The sequence below is a fragment of the Otolemur garnettii genome, unplaced genomic scaffold, assembly GCF_000181295.1.
Source record: "Otolemur garnettii isolate 467f Iridium unplaced genomic scaffold, OtoGar3 scaffold00284, whole genome shotgun sequence".
Lineage (NCBI taxonomy): Eukaryota > Metazoa > Chordata > Mammalia > Primates > Galagidae > Otolemur > Otolemur garnettii.
The window spans coordinates 146,807-166,368 of record NW_003852679.1 but is presented as its reverse complement, the minus strand read 5'-3'; the positions used below and the strand labels follow the sequence as shown (position 1 = coordinate 166,368).

General features: G+C 38.2%; 1 non-coding gene and 1 pseudogene across 1 annotated transcript; one reads left to right on the top strand and one right to left on the bottom strand.

Annotated features, from left to right (window-relative positions):
• The window catches only part of LOC100954587, a 46,603-nt pseudogene extending 28,758 nt beyond the window's left edge, over window positions 1–17,845 (bottom strand).
• LOC111722592 lies at window positions 11,106–11,269 on the top strand. Its single transcript, XR_002771340.1, has one exon. It is a non-coding gene; the product is annotated as a U1 spliceosomal RNA (small nuclear RNA).
• Window positions 17,846–19,562: the final 1,717 nt, after the last annotated feature.

Genomic DNA, 19,562 nt, shown 5'->3' with positions numbered 1-19,562 from the left:
GTGTATTTTTGATGTTGCTTCAATTGCCCGTGGGGTTCATCTCATAAAAAATTCGCCCAGGCCAATTTCTTAAAGTGTTTTCCCTGCACTTTCTTCTAGTAGTTTTATGGTTTCATGTCTTAAGTTTAAGTCCTTAATTCAGTGAGAATATATCTCAGTTAATGGTGAAAGGTGTGGATCCAGTTTCAGTCTTCTACAAGTTGCCAGCCAGTTCACCCAGCACCAATTGTTGAATAGGGAATCTTTTCCCCACTCAAAGTTTTTAGTTGGTTTGTCAAAGATAACATAACAGTAGGTAGCTGGATTCATCTGTTGGCTTTCTACTCTGTTCCATACATCTACCTCTCTGTTTTTCTGCCAATAACAGGCTGTTTTAAGTACTATCGATTTGTAGTATAGTCTGAGGTCTGGTAGTGTGATTCCTCCTGCTTTGTTTTATTCCTAAGTAATGTCTTGGCTATTCAAGGTTTTTTCTGATTCCATATAAAATGAAGTATTATTTTTTCTAGATCTTTAGAATATGACAGTGGAGCTTTAATAGGGATTTCATTAAAATTATATATTACTTTGGGTAATATGGACATTTTAACAATGTTGATTTTTTCCCAGCCATGAGCATGGTATGTTTTTCCATTTGTTAACATTTCCAGCTATTGCTTTTCTTAGAGTTTCATAATTCTCTTTATAGACATTTTTCACATCCTTTGTTAACTCCCAAATATTTCATCTTCTTTGGCACCACTGTGAACGCAATAGGATCCTTGACTGTTTTTTCAGCTTTGCTACTGTTGGTATATATAAAGGCTACAGATTTATGAGTGTTGATTTTGTAACCTGAGATGCTGCTGTATTCCTTGATCACTTCTAGGAGTTTTGTAGTCACATCCCTGGTATCTTCCAGATAAACAATCATATCATCTGTGAAAAATGAAAGTTTAATCTCTTCTGTTCCTATATGGATACCCCTAATCACCTTTTCTTCCTGAATTGCAATAGCTAGAACTTCCATTACAATGTTAAATAGCAATGGGGACAAATGGGCACCCTTGCCTGGTTCCTGATCTGAGTGGAAATTATTTGAATTTAACTTTGTTGATTACAATATTGGCTGTGGGTTTATTATAGAAGGCCTCTATCAACTTGAGAAATGTCTCTTCTATACCAATTTTCTTAAGTGTTCTGATCATGAAGGGATGCTGGATATTATCAAAAGCCTTTTTCTGCATCAATTGAGAGAATCATATGATCTTTGTTTTTTGATTTGTTTATGTGATGAATTACATTTATATATTTACGTATGTTGAACCATCCTTGAGATCCTGGGATAAAACTCATTTGGTTGTGGTGTATAATTTTTTTGATGTGTTGCTGGATTCTGTTGGTTAGGATCTTGTTGAATATTTTCAAATCAATATTCTTTAATGATACTGGTCTATAATTTTCTTTTCTTGTTGGTTTTTTTCCTGGTTTGGAAATCAAGCTGATGTTTGCTTCATAGATTGTGTTGGGTAGTATTTCATCTTTTTCAGTATTTGGGAAAAGGTTGAATAATATAGGTACTAGTTCCTCTTAAAGGTTTGGTAGAATTCTGACGTGAAGCTGTCTGGTCCCGGGCTTTTCTTTTTGGGGAGATTTTGTATAGCTGATGCTATTTCAGCACTTGATATAGTCCTGTTCAACATCTTCACTTCATTCTGGCTAAGCTTTGGGAGATGGAGTGCATCGATGTATTGGTCGATTTCTTTCAGATTTTCATATTTCTGGGAGTAAAGTTTCTTGTAATATTCATTAAGGATTTTTTGAGTTTCTAAAGGGTCTGTTGTTATTTCATCTTTACCATTTCTGATTGATGAGATTAGAGACTTTATCCTTTTTTTCTTGGTTAGGTTGGACAAAGGTTTATCTCTTTAATTAACCTTTTCAAAAAACCACCTTTTTGATTTATTGATCTGTTTTATAATCCTTTTGTTTTCTATTTCATTTAATTCTGCTCTGATTTTGGTTATTTCTTTTCTTCTGCTGGGTTTGGGATTGGAATGTTCTTCCTTTTTCCGTTGCTTGAGATGCCCCATTAAGTTTTAAGTTCCTCTCTTTCCATTCTCTTAAGGAAGGCTTGCAGAGCTACAAATTTCCCTCTTAGGACTGCCTTTGCAGTATCCCAGAGGTTCTGACAACTCGTGTCTTCCTTGTCATTTTGTTCTAAAAATTTGATAATTTCCTTCTTGATCTCATCTCTGACCCATCTGTCATTCAGCATAAGGTTATTTAGCTTCCATGTTTTTGTATTAGACTGCAGCTTCCTGTTGTTACTGAGTTCAACTTTTATTTGATGATGGTCTGAGAAGATGCATGGAACAATTTCTATTCTTTTAAATTTACGTAGGTTAGACTTATGGCCTAAGATGTGTTCTATTTTGGAGTATGTTCCATGGACTGAAGAGTAAAATGTGTATTCAGATTTGTTTGGATGGAATGTTCTGTAGATGTCAGCTGGGTCCAAAATATAAATAGTTAAATTTAAATCTAAAATTTCCTTACTAAGCTTCTTATTGGAGGATTGATCTGATACTGCCAAAAGAGTGTTAAAATCTCTGACTATAATAGAGCTGCGAAAGATCAAGTTGCTCATGCCTGTTAGAGTATCTCTTATAAATTGAGGTGCATTCTGGTTGGGTGCATAGATATTGATAATTGAAATCTCATCATCTTTGGTATTACCCTTGACTAATATAAAAAGGTCATCCTTATCTTTGCTTATTTTTGTTGGTTTAAACCCTAACGTATCTGTGAATAAAATTGCAACACCTGCTTTTTTCTGTTTTCCATTTACTTGGAATATAGATGACCATCCCTTCACCCTGAGTCTGTATTTATCTTTTAAAGTAATATGTGATTCTTAGATACAACACATATCTGGTCTGAGTTTCTGTATCCAATCACCCAATCTGTGCCTCTTTAAAGGGCAGTTTAGGCCATTCATATTGATTGAAATTAGTGAAAGACCTGGTGAGATATTGGTCCTCAAGTTGCTCAAAAGTCCAGTAGACATTTTTAATCCTTTTGCCACTGTGGAGGTTGGAATTTGATCAAAAGTTTCTGGGTGAGTTTACTTTTGTAGTGAGGGATTGCAATGGTCATTATGGAGGATAGGTTTGAGAATTTCCTGCAGAGCTGGTTTAGTTATGGCAAATTTCTTCAACATGTGGATGTCATTAAAATATTCAATTTCTCCATCATAGATGAAACTCATTTTAGCTGGATATAGGAATCCTGGGTTGGAAATTGTTTTATTTTAGGAGATTAAAAGTTGCTGACCATCCTTTTCTAGCCTGAAAGATTTCAGCAGGAAGATCTGCAGTCATTCTAATACTATCCTTTGGTTTTCTTGCATCTAACTGCTTTCAGATTTTTTTCTTTCATATTAACTTTAGTGAAGTTAATTATGATGTGCCTGGGGGATGTCTTGTTCGGGTTGAGTTGTGCTGGGGTTCTGAAACCATCTGCTATCTCAATTTCAGAATCTCTTGGCATGTCTGGAAAATTCTCTTTCAAAATTTCATGAAGAAGAGTCTCTGTGTTTTGTGAGGCAGCTTCCTCGCTTTAGGGATTCCTATAAGGCAAATATTAGTTTTCTTCGAATTATCCCAGAGCTCTCTAAGAGAAAGATCCATTTTTGCTTTCCATTTCTTTTCATCTTTGCACTCTTGGGCTTGTTCAAAAGCTTTGTCTTCAATGTTGGAAATCCTTTCTTCAGCCTGTTCCACCCAAGTTTCTGTCCGATTGCCTGGATCCCTGATGCCCCAAACTGGGTCCAAATGGCTCCCCTTTCTGGCTGCCAAATTCCATTTGGGAATCCACACCTCACCACACTCTCTGTGAAACATTCAAACTCCCCACTATTTGGGCACAGAAGTCCTTTGTGGGAGAGGGATTGGTTTCTGCCTCTCAGGGCACCAGCCATAGACCTGGTGCTGCAGTTGCAGCTGCTGCAGGTCACAGTTGGTGCCATTTCAGCAGCTGCCCTGAGTTTTTTCTGGCAGACAATGAAGCTACAAGTTACCAAAACTTGTTGTATACTACAAAAGCAGGCCTAATAGATTCCTAGATCCAAAATACAGAAAGAGAACATCAACAAACTGATGAAGAATCATAAGGAAATGGAAAAGGAGGAGCAATTTAATCCCAAACCTAGCAGAAGAAAAAGAAATAACTAAAATTAAATCAGAAATTAATGAAATTGAAAACAAAAAAAATCATGAGAAAACTCATGAAATAAAAAGTTGGTCCTTCAAAAAAATAAAATAAATAAACTTTCTGTCAGATTAACCAAAAACATAAAAGTAAAATCTCGAAAACAACAATCAGAAATAGAAAGGGAGAAAAAAACAATAGATATCTCAGAGATACAAGAGATTATTTCTGTCCATTACAAGAAACTCTATGCCCAGAAATTTGACTATGTGAAGGAAATAGACCAATACCTGAAATCACACCATCTCCCTAGACTTAATAAAAAAGAAATACATATCTTAAACAGACCAATAGCAAGCACTGATATTTAAGAAACAATTTTCAAAATATCTTCCAACGACAGTAAAAGAAGCCCTGAACCAGTTAGCTTCACACCAGAACCCTATCAAATCTTCAAAGAAGAGAGAAACTATTGCAAAACATTGAGAAGGAAGGAATTCTCCCCCAACACATTCTATGTAGCAAACATAACCCTGATGCCAAAATGAGGAAAAGACCCTCCCCCAAAAAGAGAACTACAGACAAATTTCACTAATTTGTATAGATGTTAAAATAGTCAACAAAATCTTAGCCAGCAGTTTATAGTTCCTTATTAAAAAATTTGTACAACATAATCAAGTAGGCCTCCTCCCAGGGATACAAGACTAGTTTGACATATGCAAATCCTTAAATGTAATTCTGTACATAAATAGAAGCAAAATCAAAAACTAATCTGATCCTCTTAATAGATGCAGAAAATGTATTTGACAAAATTCAGCCTCCTGTTCTAACAAGAACACTTAAGTCTATAAGCATACTGGTACAATTTAAAAACATTGAAGCCATCTATAACAAGACCACAGCTAATACCATACTTAATGGAGTAAAATTGAAATTTTTTCCACTTAGAACTGGAACCACATCAAGATATCCTCTATTGCCACTGCCATTCAACATATGGCTGGAAGTTCTAGCCAATGTAATTGGGCAAGAAAAGGATATAAAAGGCACCCAAATGGGGACAGAAGAGATCTAACACTCTCTGTTCAGCAATGATAAGATCTTATCCTTAGAGAACCCCAGAGACTCAACCACAGGAATTCTGGAAGTGATCAAGAAATAATGCCTCAGAGTATAACATCAATGTCCACAAATCAGTGGACTTTGTATGTGCCAATAACAGCCAAGTTGAGAAACTAATCAAGGACATAATTCCTTACTTAATAACTTCAAAGAAAATAAGATACCTAGGAAAATACTTAACAAAAGTGATGAAGGACCTTTCCAAAAAGAATTACAAAACCCTAAGAAAAGAATAGCAAATAGAAGAACATACCATGCTTTTGCCTGGGAAGAATCAACATTGTTAAAATGTCTATACTACCCAAAGCAATCTACAGATTCAGTGCTATCCCCATTAAAATACCAACATCATACTTTCAAGATTTGGGAAAAAATAATTCTTTGTTTTATATGGAACTAGGAAAAAAAACATGCAATGAAGGCAATTCTTAGTAATAAAAACAGGGCTGGGGCCATTAGCCTATCAGACTTTAGGTTGTACTACAAAAACATAGTGATCAAAATAGCATGGTATTGGCACAAAAATAGAGACAGACACCTGGAATCTAATAGAACACCATGAGAAGAAACTAAAATTTTACATCCATTTTAAAGTACCATTGTCATACTTTAAAGATCTTGAAAAAATAGCACTTTGATCTATATGGAATTAGAAAAAAAACCTTAAATAGCCAATACACTACTCAGAAATAAAAATCATGTTACCAGACTTCAGGCTATACTATAAATCTTGAGTGATCAAAAAAGCATGGTACTGGCACAAAAATAAAGAGGTAGATACATGGAATAGAATAGAGAATCTTGAGATGAAGGGACAGAAAACAATAATTCAGGCAAAAAAAAATCAGGTGTTGCAACCTTATTTGCAGATACAATTGGATTTAAACCTACAAAAATAAGGAAATGGACACTACATAATGGTCAAAGGAAACACTCAACATGAAGAGATTTCAATAATTAACATTTATACACCCAACCTGAATGCTCCTTAATTTATAAAACAAACCATAATAGATATAAACAATTTTATATCTTTCTGCACTATAGTAGTTGGAGATTTTGTCTGTTATGGATAGATCCTTCAAGATACTAAACAAAGAAATAATGAACTTAAACCTGATCCTAGAACAAATGGACTTAACAGACATCTATAGAACATTTCATCCTAAAAAACTGAATACACATCCTTCTCATAAGCCCTCGGATCATCTTCCAAAATTGATCATATTTTAGGACACAAGTCTAACTTCAACAAATTTAAAAGAATATAAAATATTCCTTATATCTTCTCATACCATTACAGGATAAAAATTGAACTCAACAGCATCAGAGATCTTCATACTCAAACAAACACATGAAAACAAAATAACAAGCTGAATGATAGAGATTAAGAAGAAATTCATATTTTGGAATAAATTACAAAGGAAGACATAAACTATAAAAACCTGTGGGAAATGGCAAAGGCAGTCCAAAGAGGAAAATTTATAGGATTAGAAGCTTTCATCAAGAAAATAGAAAGATAGTAAGGTAAACAACCTAATAGGACATTTTAACCAACTGGAAAAGGAAGATCAATGAAACTCCAGACACAGCATAAGAAAAGAAAAGAACAAAATTAGTACAGAATTAAATGAAATTGAAAACAAAAGAATAATTTGGAAGATCAAGCAACCAAAAAGTTGGTTCTTAGAAAAGATTAGTAAAGTTTATAAATCTATAACTAGACTCACCAGAGCAGAAAAATAAAATCTTTAATAATGGCAATCAGAAATGATGAAGAGAAAGTAACAATAGATACCACAGAAATTAAAAAATCCTCAATTATTACTACAAAATACTCTATCCTCAGAAATGTAAAAATATGGAGGAAATATACCAATACTGGATACACACAAGCTTCCTAAACTCTACCAGAAATAATTAGAAATTTTGAATAGACCCTTAGCAAGTACTGAAATAGCATCGACTGTACAAAATCTCCCCAAAAAGAAAAGTCTGGAACCAGATGGTTTCACATCAGAATTCTACCAAATTGTCCAAGAGGGAATACTACCTGTATAACATAAACTTTTCCAAAACATAGGGGAAAAAATGTAATCCTCCCCAAACATTCTATGAAGCAAATACCACCTAGATCACCCAACCAAGAAAGGACTCAACAAAGAAATAAAACTATAGACCAATATAATTAATGAGTATTGATGAAAAAATATTCAATAAGATCCTAGCAAACAGAATTCAGTGACACATCAAAAAAATTTTACACCATGGTCAAGTTGATTTTATCCCAGCTTTATAATGTTGGTTCAACATACATAAATCTATCAATATAATACACCACATAAATAAAATCAAAACAAGGACCATATGATTCTATCCATTGATGCAGAAAGGGCTTTTTGATAATATCCAACATCCTTCCATAATTAGAACACTTAAGAAAATAGGCTTAGAGGGGACATTTCTTAAATAGATAGAGGCCATCTACAGCAAACCCACAGCCAATATCCTAGTGAATGGAGTAAAACTGCAAAAATTTCTGCTCAGATATGGAACTAGAAAAGGATACCCATTGTCTCCACTGTTATTTAACATAGTACTGATAGGCCTAGCCATTGCAATCAGGCAAGAGGACATCAAGGGTATTTAAATGGGGACAGAGGATATTAAACTCTTGCTCATCACATATGATGTGATCTTATACCTGGAAAACTTTCAACTACAAAACTCAAGCACAAAACTTTTAGAAGTGATTTAGAAGTGATCAAGGAATACAACAGTGTCTAGGTGTACAAAATCAATACCTACAAACCAGTAGTTTTTATGTATACCAACAATAGTCAAAGTGAAAATAAAGTCAAAGACTCAATTTCTTTTACAGTACTGCCAAAGAAGATGAAATACATGGGAATATATCTAACAAAGGATGTGAAAGATCTCTAGAAAGTGAACTATGAAACCCTGAGAAAAGAAATAGCAGATGTTAACAAATGGAAAAACATACCATGCTTGTGGTTGGGAAGAATCAACATTGTTGAAATGTCCATACGATCCAAAGCAATCTACAGATTTAATGTAATCCTCATCAAAACACTACTGTCATTCTTTAAGAAACTTAAAAAATCAATACTTTGTTTTACATGGAGTTAGATAAAAACCTAAATATCCAATATAATACTTAAAAATAAAACCAAATCTGGAGGCACTACATTACCAAATTTCCAGTATACTACAAATCTATAATGATCAAAACAGCATGATACTGGCACAAAAATAGAGAGGTATATATATATATAAACATTCACTGGGGGAAAGATTCCCTGTTTAACAAATAGTGCTTGGTGAAGTGGCTGGCGACCTGTAGAAGACTGAAACTGGACTCTCACCTTTTACCATTAACAAAAATATATTCTCACTGGATAAAAGATTTAAATTTAAGACATGAAACTATAAAATACTAGAACAGATGCAGGCAAAACACTTGAAGACATTGAACTGGATAAATATTTTATGAGGAAAACCCACCTGTCAATTGAATCAACCCCCAAAATTAATTACTGGGATCTGATCAAGCTAAAAAGCTTCTGTACAGCTAGAAGCACTACAACCAAAGTAAACAGCCTTTAGAATGGGAGAATATTTTTGCATGTTGCAATTCTGACAGAGGTATGATGATCAGAATCTACAGAGGACTCGAATTAATCAATAAGAAGAACAAACAACCCCATTTCTTTGTGGGCAAGAGACTTGAACACAAGCTTCTCTGAAGATGATAATTGAGTGGCCAACTAGCACATTAAAACATGCTCATTGGCTTTAATCATCAGAGAAATCCAAATCAAAACCACTTTGAGATATCACCTACCTCCAATAAGAGTAACCCACATCACAAAGTCACAAAACTGCAGACGCTGGAATGCATGTGGAGGAGGAAACACTTCTATACTGCTGGTGGGATTGCAGATTAATACAACTTTTATGGAAAGATGTGTGGAGAATTCTCAAGAAACTAAAAGTTGACCTTTTGTTTGATCCCACAATTCCTTTGCTAGGTATTTTCCCAGAGGAACAAACATCATGTACCACAAAGACATTTGCACCAGAATATTTATTGCGGCCTAATTCATAACTGCCAAGTCATGAAAGCAGCCCAGATGCCCATCAACCCATGAATAGATTAACGAATTATAGTACATTTATACCATGGAATACTATGTAGCCTCAAAAAGATGGAGATTTCATCTTTAATGTTTACCTGGTTGGAGCTAGAACATATTCTTAGTAAAGTATCTCAAGAATGGAAAATGTACTCAATACTATTATCAAACCAATATATAAACACTTACATACTCATATGAATGATAGAAGCCAAATATAATCTAACAGAAAAGAGGGAAGAGGAGGGAAAAAGGAAGGGAGGGTGAAGGCAATTTGTGGGAGGAGAAAGGGCATTTGTTGGGATTTTGTCTAATGTGCACAATTCAAAGGTACATTTCAAAATAAACCACAAAAATAAGTGAGTGAGGTGATGATTATTTTAATCAGTTTGATTTAATCATTCCACATTGTATGTCAAATCATCACACTATACCCCATAAATATATACAGTTATAATTTAATAAAAATAAACATGTCAGATTGTATTAAAAAATCAACCCATTGTACCCCACATATGCATAAATGTATTCATGATCTGTCATCTGTATATGACTTAATAAGAAATAAATAAATCAAAAAATCTAGAGTTTGAAGAGTACGACCTTATGGAAACTATTGGCCAAGATTACATGAATTAAATGCAAAAATGTGGCATTCTATTTCTATTCAACTTAATTATAATCAGCGTCAACTGACAAAAATTTTCACAGAATACTTTATTTGGAATACTCTTTTATTTCTACCTTACTTAAAGTTGAATTTAAGATTTAAGTTAATTCTCTTTGAAATCAGATGTGACTAAGGAATGCTGACTCTCTGAATCTGGCTTTGAATACTACTGAAGAATATCAACACAACTCCTAATTATATTAGTCATACTTTAAGAGGATTAAAACCTTACTCCCTTAAAATCCAAGCTGAAACTGTTTCATCCTGTTAAGATGCTGCCAAGCCTCATTTCCATGAGCAAACATGGCTGTGTTAGATTCAAGTAGGATGGATGGATGGTGCACTGTGCACTGGAATAGTAGTTTTTATTAGCCCTCTAAAGTTAACAGTATTTGAATCTACAGGAAGCGGCAATACTAAAAGCCAGTTTTAAGAGTTGGGTACTTATAGATCCAAAGCTTAAGCTCATGGAGGACAATGTCAATACAGGGCTATTTTGAAGTTTAATTGGGAACACAAGATTTGATGTAAGATATGTTGGATGGCAACATACATATAATATACCAAAGGAAATTTCAATCCAAAGTCATAGAACAAGAAGTCACTGCTCAAACCAATAATAACTATCATTCAGTAAGTATTTCTCAGAGCTTGCAACTGCTAGGGTTTAAAACACTCTTTACTATGTAAGCTAATGGCAGTCACTTACATTTAAAATGGTGCCAAGTGATAATTCACTTTATTAAGTGAACAGATTATTAAAGCCCATAGTAGCCTTGAAATGTATGTACTTGAAAATGGGGGTAAAAATTGTTATATGTATTTTCAAAACTTCATTTATTGACATATACATAAAAACAAACAGTGCATCATGCTGAAATATATTGTTCTAATTCCCAATCTTGACTGTCATGGGCAGAAATAACACTACCACAGAATTTTTCAAAGTAAAATGCTCACATCTTATGCCTACCTGGCAGAGGAGATATCATGATTACGAAAGGGGTTTTCCCAGGGCAAGGCTTATCCATTGCACTCCGGATGTGCTAACCCCTGCAATTTCCCCAAATGTGGGAAACTCGACTGTATAATTTGTGGTGATGGAGGATTGCGTTCACGCTCTCCCCTGGGAGGGGGAAAGATGCTCACATCTTAAATTTGTGGAGTGTTTTCTGCTAACTTTCCAAGAAAAGGCCTGCAATTTGAACTTCTGTTGTATGAAACTGAAGTTTACAGCATCACATTGTCTAATGTTTGTTTTCTATTATTTAACTACTTTAAAAATAGTTTCTGGATTCTTTCACCTTTATGTTGTATTTGTTAGGCAAAAATCTGAAAATACCTACAAACATTAAAAGATCACCCAAATAACTATTAGTAATTTCAAGAATTTGTTAGTTGTCTTATGTGATGATAAATAAGTCCAACAAGAATGTCTATAATACAAAGTAAACTATGATTTTTTTGTGAAATTCTCATAGATGGAAAATTAAATTGAATATATATTCTGTCCATTTCATTTTACAATAATCTTATCACTTATTTTTGTGACCTTGTATTTCAATGGCCTGTTTAATGAAAAAAAAAAACTAATTAATAAAAAAATCAGTTAGCTTACCTGTGATGTGTGAGAGTTAACTGAGGCTCAGCCATCCAATGTGATGAAGTTGAGCTTGTTCTAAGGCTGAGGTCTGTCCATCAGACTGACATAGTTCTAGAGGATGCATGGGTGTGTAGGATGATGGATCAGGAGGCTCTGTCAGTTCTTCCAGGTGTGAGTTGTGCTTTCTGGTGTATTTCTCTCCAGAGGCCCAAATAGCTGCAGAGGAAGCAGCGTGCAGCCCCCAGAGCAGGTGCATTCTTGATATCTTCTTGCTGGAGCTTCCAGTGTACCTCTGTGAAAAGTTCCTACAACAATGTTAGCCACTATTTGAGATTCTTCTTTCTGCTCCTTGGGCCACTTACCAGACCCACCTCTTCCTTTGTTCTGTTTCCATCTGGTTATCAAAGACCATTGAAGGCCAAATTTGAAACTCTGTTTGTGGAGTCTGAGGCTCCATGACAAGCTTTTGTACTTTATGTGAATTATCAGGGGTCAAGTGGGAAATAAAGTGCTCTGCCAAGATATATTGTCCATCTCTAGTGTCAGGACCTAAATTGGGAAGGAGAGAGTCTAAAGACACAACTTATCTGGAAACTAAAGAGAGTGAGATCAGGCAGAGTGTAGATCAGAAAGTCCAACAAGCATAAAACCTCAGCAGGGCATAAAGTGAAAAGAAATAATTGGAAATAAAAGTAAATCAGTGAAAAATACCTCCTCCTGGTTGACTCCCTGGCTGAAATGATTTCCCTGGTGGATTTTAGATGAGGATACCACTTCCCCACCTTGCTCAAGTAAGGAGTGGTTAATTCTCTCAACTCTCCTTCTGGAGCTGATAAGAGCATGGGGTATTGGTCACATAAGACTCACCTAACTGGATTACCACCTTACAGTGATCATCTCACCCTGAACTATAATCTTTTTCTCCCAAGTGGCTGACTTTTCTCCCTCTGTTCTCTGAAACATCAGATTTCCTTTTTTTGTGTCTGTGTCATGTAAAGACATTAAAAGCTATACATGTGGAATTTCATTTCATTTTGTTGATTGTTGACAAAATAATTCAAGGAACCATTCAAGGGCTATTTTTCCTCAGATCCCAAACCATATGTAGGCCATATAGTGTTAAAATAGAATGTTAATTTTCTTTTAGTCAGAGAGTAGTACCCATTAAGTGACCCAGTTAGACAGAATTCACCCCATGGGCTTTTGTTTGGGTATATACTACACAAATAGAGACAAATGTTACAGGAAAAATACAAACAGGAAAAAAAGCTTGAATACAGGGGATCTTGTTTCTTTATCTTTGACAAAGGAGATCTAGTTGTTAAATAGTATGTTAATTCAAGGATCTATTTAATAGTCATTGCTCTTTACTTTTAAGATTATTTGTAGGTCTTACCATATTAAAGTAAAACTTCATCTGTTTCTTGGTTATAGGTGGTACCCATAAGATGGCCAATTGGCTAGGACACAACCTAAAAAGGTATCCTTCCAGAGCTAATAACTGAGTCCCATTGTTGGGCTCCACAGAAAATGCAGATGCCTAGGCATCCAGACAGGGACTCTACCCCCACGAACAACTATATGGGAACTCTAAACCATGAACACACCTGAATAAATGTGAAAAAGTTCTCTTTATAAATGCGAGGCAATGGTGAGAGCAGGATGACACCACACCATCCATTCCCAATAAAAAAAGGATTCTAGTAGCACTGCAAGAAATGGCAGGGAGGTGCGTCCTGGGATCAACTGTCCTAGCATATTTGCAGGGCCCTTGGCAAGTCTGTATTCATGAAGCCACCCAGCTGATGATCCCTTCATTGTTGCTAAAATATGTTGCGGAACCAAGGATTCTATCCACCCGTCATACAAGTCAATCAACGGAGAAGAGATCCATTGATCTGTCAATGGATGAGAGATTAAAAGTTTTATTTATATTTACAGAAACACCAGAAATTCCAAAGAATAGTGAGAATATTTCCTCAAAGAGCTGTTCTGCTCCCTTGTTTCCCTTTGTTACTTTTATACTCTTCACACTAAAAGTAGGCATTAGTAATTAGTCATTAGAGTACATATTAAACAGCTTTTCCTCATAAGTTACAAAATATCTCCCTATTTTAAACTGATTATATTTTTAAAGAATTTTTTACTATAGATAAAATTCACAGCCACTATTTTATTAAGTGCATTACTACATTACTAAGTGCACTTTGTACACTGGGTCCTTGACTGGCACCATGGTCCTTGTAGTATCTTGTTTCTTAACTTTATCTATAAAAGAAGGCTTTGTACATGAATAAACAAATCCACATGGTGACACTCAAGCTGATCCAGCCACCAGAAGTGCCCTATATGTAATGTTTATTTAGGATAATAGTGGCTGCTATCAAGGGTAGAAGTTGGGCCTGGAAATTCAGAGAAGACACAGGACATAAGTTGAGTAATTCAGGCACAGGTGTTTATTTTTTTCATAGTTTAAAACCCTCATCAGTGACAATAGCTATAAGGTAGACAACTGTTTTTTCCTTCTTGATTCAGCTGGGTTCTGATGATGTATTTGGTACTATCCTCTCTCCAGATGTTAGTGTTTAATATTGTTAGAGAGTATTGCTGTAGGAGAAAACAAAACACAAAGCCAGTGCTGCTCATTTTCTTATTTGTAACTGACATATTTATAACTCAAGTAAATCTAAAAAGTATGGGCAATTAAAATGTAAAGATTAAGAAAATAAAAATTAATTTCAGAAAAAAATGATACTTGGTACCTCAACTGCAAATACATTGTTTTATAACAGTAGTAGTAATTTGGTAATTACTAATAATTTGGCAATAGATATCAAAAATAACTAAAGTCCACAGATTATACTATACTTATACTTCGACCAGTCACTCGCATATGTATATCTATATAAGGTGTTTATTACAAGGTATTTGTAATAACTAAAAACTCAATGTAGTGTAAATGTTCTTAATAATGAACTTTTAAAATGTTATTTTTTATTTTTAAGTTAAATATTTTATCTCACAAAATGTTATGACTATAAATTTGAAAAAATAAAAAGTTTTCCATGATGTATTCAAAGTATATTTTTAAAATTTAAGTATTTTAATGTTTTTCTTAGAAAAAAATTTGAGAAGATGTATATATAAATTATTAATGGAGACTTTCTTTAGGTATTGTAATTATGAAAAATTTCACCTGGGTTTATTTACCTACCAGGGTCTCTTATATGTTTTGATATACAGTTCATAATATGATAAAAACAGAGAAAATACTTTTTTATATAGTCCCTTACCTATTGTATTTTTATTTATTTATTTTTTATTAAATCATAACTGTGTACATTGGTACATTTATGGAATCCAGTGTACTGATTTAATATACAGTGTGAAATCCTAACATTAAACTGATTAACACATCATCACAATTATGTTCTTTTCTTAATGGTTTTGAAATGTACCATTGCATCATGCACATTAGGTGAAATCCCCCAAATACTCTCCATCCTCCTGTCCCCCCTCCCCTCTTCCCTTCTACTGTCTGGACTATAGTTATGTTTTATCATTCATATGAATGTGTAGGTGCTTATATATTGATTTCATATTAGTATTGAGTACATTGGGTACTTTTATTTTTTTTTTCTATTCTTAAGATACTTTACTAAGATTAAAAGGTCAAGGGATGGATGCTCGGGCTTCCCAGGCTGTGGGTAGTGCAGCAGTAGCATCCTCTCTTTCTCCTTTCCATTTCTTTCTCTTCCTTCTCCTTCTTCCCCTCCCTAACCCCTCTTCCCTTAACATGTCTTCCCCTCTCCAGAGAGAATTAGCTCTTCAAATTTGTAAGTCGAGACAACTGTGACCACAGGTGCATCTTATTTCTGTCCACAGATTTTGTTGATCTGACCCAAAGTATTTTGCAACTTATGACAGGAACTAAGGAAACCCAGGTAAAGGTGTGGCCAGTTAAGAAAGAAAGAAGAGCAGGAGGAGCAAGATGTTACACTAGAGACATCTATCTACTAGCCACTCATGGTTAGACAGGCAGAGTACTCCACCAGCTTTGGATGGGGAGACCTACCAAGAAACTTCATTTTGGGGTTACAGGGAAGCAGTAGGAGATGCCAGTATCTAATAAAGAGGCCTGGAGCTGAGCAAGATCTGCACAAAAGGCAAGTTCCTGGGCCTGGAGGACTAGGACAGAAAATTGCTGTCCTGCAGTTTTTTGATTTTGGACTGAGCTGCTATTTGGAGTTTCCTTGGAAGAGTGAGTAAGTGTGAGCAATGCCAAGAAGCCAAGATTAAAACTAGGTGGTGTGGACAGAAGCAAGATGGTGGAAAGGTACCAGCTTCCAACAGAAGCTCCCATCCAGAGGGAAAGATAAAGTCCGGAAAATACCCAACAAAGTTGAAGACTAGGAGCGCAGCTGAGAGAGAAGAATGACACCTGCAGGACATCTCTGCTGAGGCAAGCTGCATATCCTAGAAAGCAAGCTACAGGTACATAATACATCCCGAAGGAAGGCTATCTGACCTTGCCCCCAAGAAAGGTGTGTTTTTTCTCTTTATCTGCTCCTGTGAGTTTCCTACAGTCCAGCAGTGAAGTGAGGACTTATTGTCTCACCCAAGTGTGAGAGCTACAGAAAGAGGGGTCTACTCCTCTAGAGGGACCCTGTTGGGACTCCAAACACCCTCTAGCTACGCAGAAAAATCAAACTAATGCTCAACCATTTTGAATTCCCAGTCTACCTTTCCCCCTTTGCCTGCAGAGACAGTGAGAGGAGGCCCAAGAGTAGCATCCCCTCACCCACAGGACCAAGCACCCTGTCCCAGCCCTGCAGCCAGAGAACTGCTGGAACTGCGTGTTCCCCCTGGCTGCCACTCAGCCACCGCCCTGGGCATCCCAGCAGGGAGCGCTGAGGAATGTTCAACCTGCATGTCACCCTAGGATGCCACCATTTGGCCACAGCCCCCTAAGCACCCTAGCGGGGTGCCCCAGGACTATTTGACCCACCCACCCCACTCCCGCAGCTGCCATTTCCCGGCTGCCCATCCGCACCTGAGTGGCGGCACAGCTGCTGCTACTTGGCTCCCGGGGCACCCAAGCGAGCCACACTGAGGACTGTTTGAGCCATACCTGCCGCCACTTGGCCCCGCTCCAGGGCACCGTAGTGAGGAGCACCCAGGACGGTTGGCCCGTGTGTGCCCTGCATAACTGCAACTGCTCAGCCACCAACTCCAGTCACTTGAGCAGGCATGCGGAGGACTGCTCCAACCACGTGTTCCCCTAAGCTGCCACCACTTGGCCGCAGCCCTCTGGGCACCGGAGTAGAACACCCCAGGACTGTTTGACCCATGCAGCTGCCGCTTTACGGCTGCCCTGGGCACCCATGTGGCAGAGGACTGTCCCATCCGCTGGACACCCACTGCTTAGCCGCCACTTCCAGCACCCAAAGGAGATGCACACAGGACTGTTTGACCCACCAGTCCCCTGCTTAGCCATTATTGCTCAGCTGCCAACCCCAGTCACCTGAGTCAGGCACCCAGAGGACTGTTCAAACTGCATGTCCCCCTAGGCTGCCGCCACTTGGCCACAGCCCCCTGAGTACATGAGCTGGGCACCCTAGGACTGTTTGACACACCCAACCCCAACACAGCTACCGCTGTGCGACTGCCCCCAGGCACCCAAGTGGCAGAGGACTGTTTGACCCAGTGGCTGTCGCTGCTTGGCCACTGCCCCAAGAAACCCCAGTGGGGAACCACTAAGTCTGTTTGACCTGCTCGGTCACCACCCGGCACCTAAGCAGGGAGCGCCCAGGACTGTTTGACCTGTGAGGCAGCTGCTGATTGGCAGTCACCCCAGGGAACCTGAGAGGGATGCTCCTAGCATGGTTTCACCGTGCATTGCCCGTGGCTGCCACCCCACAGGCACCCGAGTGGGACGCCCTGAGGACGGTTTGACCAGCGTATCCCCCTGCAGCAGTTGCTGTTCGGCCACTGCCTCCTGGGCACCTGAACGGCCCCCAAAGGCGGTCTGACCTGCATGTCGCCTGCATAACTGCTGCAGCTCAGCTGCCACATCCAGTCACCTGAGCCAGACACAAGCATCCCGTTAGGCTGCCACCTCTCAGCAGCCGCCCCCTGGGCACCTGAGCTGGACACGCCAAGGACTATCAACCTGCGTGTCCCCCACAGCTACCGCTGCTTGCCTACTGCCCTCCGGACACCCGAGTAGGGCACCACAGGACTCTCTTGCGCACCTGCCACCTCATGGCTACCCTCAGTCACCCGAGTGGCGGAGGACTACTCGACCTACATGACTGCCGCTGCTTGGCCACATCCCGCAGACTCCCAAATGGGGCACCCCTAAGACTGTTTGACCCACTTGATCAATACCCCTGAGCACCTGAGCAGGGTGCACCCAGGACTGCTTGACCTGCGCAGCTGCCACTGATTGGCAGCTGCCCAGGGAACCTGAGAGGGGCACTCCCAGCACTGTTTGACCCGCACGTCCCCCGTGGCTGCTGCTGCTTGGCCATCACCCCTGTGGCACCTGAACAGGCTGCCCAAGGACTGTTTGACCTGCACGCCTCCTGCATAGACGCCTATGCTTAGCTGCCATTCCCAGTCACCCAAGCCAGAAGCACCGAGGACTATTTGACAAGTGCATATCCTTAGGCTGCCGCCACTTGGCCACAGACCCTGAGCACCTAAGCCTGCCCCCTGAAGACTGTTTGACCTGTGCATCACCCTGCATCGGCTGCCACTTGGCTGCAAATCCCTGGGCACCCGAGCGAGGCTCCCTGAAGACTGAAGACAGTTTGACAATCACATCCCCCTCCAGCGCCTGCCACTTGGGTCTTCGTCAGTGGCAGCCACAGGCTGAAGGGGTTTGGGGACAGTATCCAAACAGTGCAAACTCACCATGGTGCGGAATCAGCGGAACAACTCTGGTAACCAGAATAACCACAGTAGATCAAGTCCCCCAAAGAAGGATGGAGTAGAAGAAATTGAAGATCCCATTCAGAAACAAATGGCTAAGATGTCAGAAATTGAGTTCAGAATTTGGATAGTAAATGAGATTAACAGAATGAAAGAAAAGAGGCAATTAGAATTTCAAGAAATTATTCAAAAGATATCTCAAGACATCATCCAAAAGATGTCTCAAGAATTCAATGATTTCAAAGATAAAATGACCAAAGAGTTTGAAACACTGAGGCAAGAGGTTGCAGCCCTGAAGGATATGAAAGATACCATGGAACCCATCAGTAACAAAGTGCAACAGGCAGAAGAAAGGATCTCTGACTTTGAAGACAAAGCTTTTGAAGAAGCCCAGGAGTGCAAAGATCAAAAGAAATGGCGATTAAAAACGAATCTTACTATCAGAGAGCTCTCAGATAATTTGAAGAAAACTAATATTCACCTTATAGGAATCCCTGAAGGCGATGAAGTTGCTTCACAAAATAAAGAGGCTCTTCTTCATGAAATTATGAAAGAGAACTTTCCAGACATGCCAAGAGATTCTGAAATTCAGATAGCAGTTTCAGAACCCCAGCACAGCTCAACTCAAACAAGTTATCCCCCAGGCACATCATAACTAACTTCACTAAAGTTAACATGAAAGAGAAAATTCTGAAAGCAGTCAGATGTAAGAAAACCATGACCTACAAGGGGAAGAGTATTAGGATGACTACAGATCTCTCGGCTGAAACCTTGCAGGCTAGAAGAGGATGGTCATCAACTTTTAATCTCCTAAAACAAAATAACTTTCAACCAAGGATCCTGTATCCAGCTAAACTGAGTTTCATCTATGATGGAGAAATTA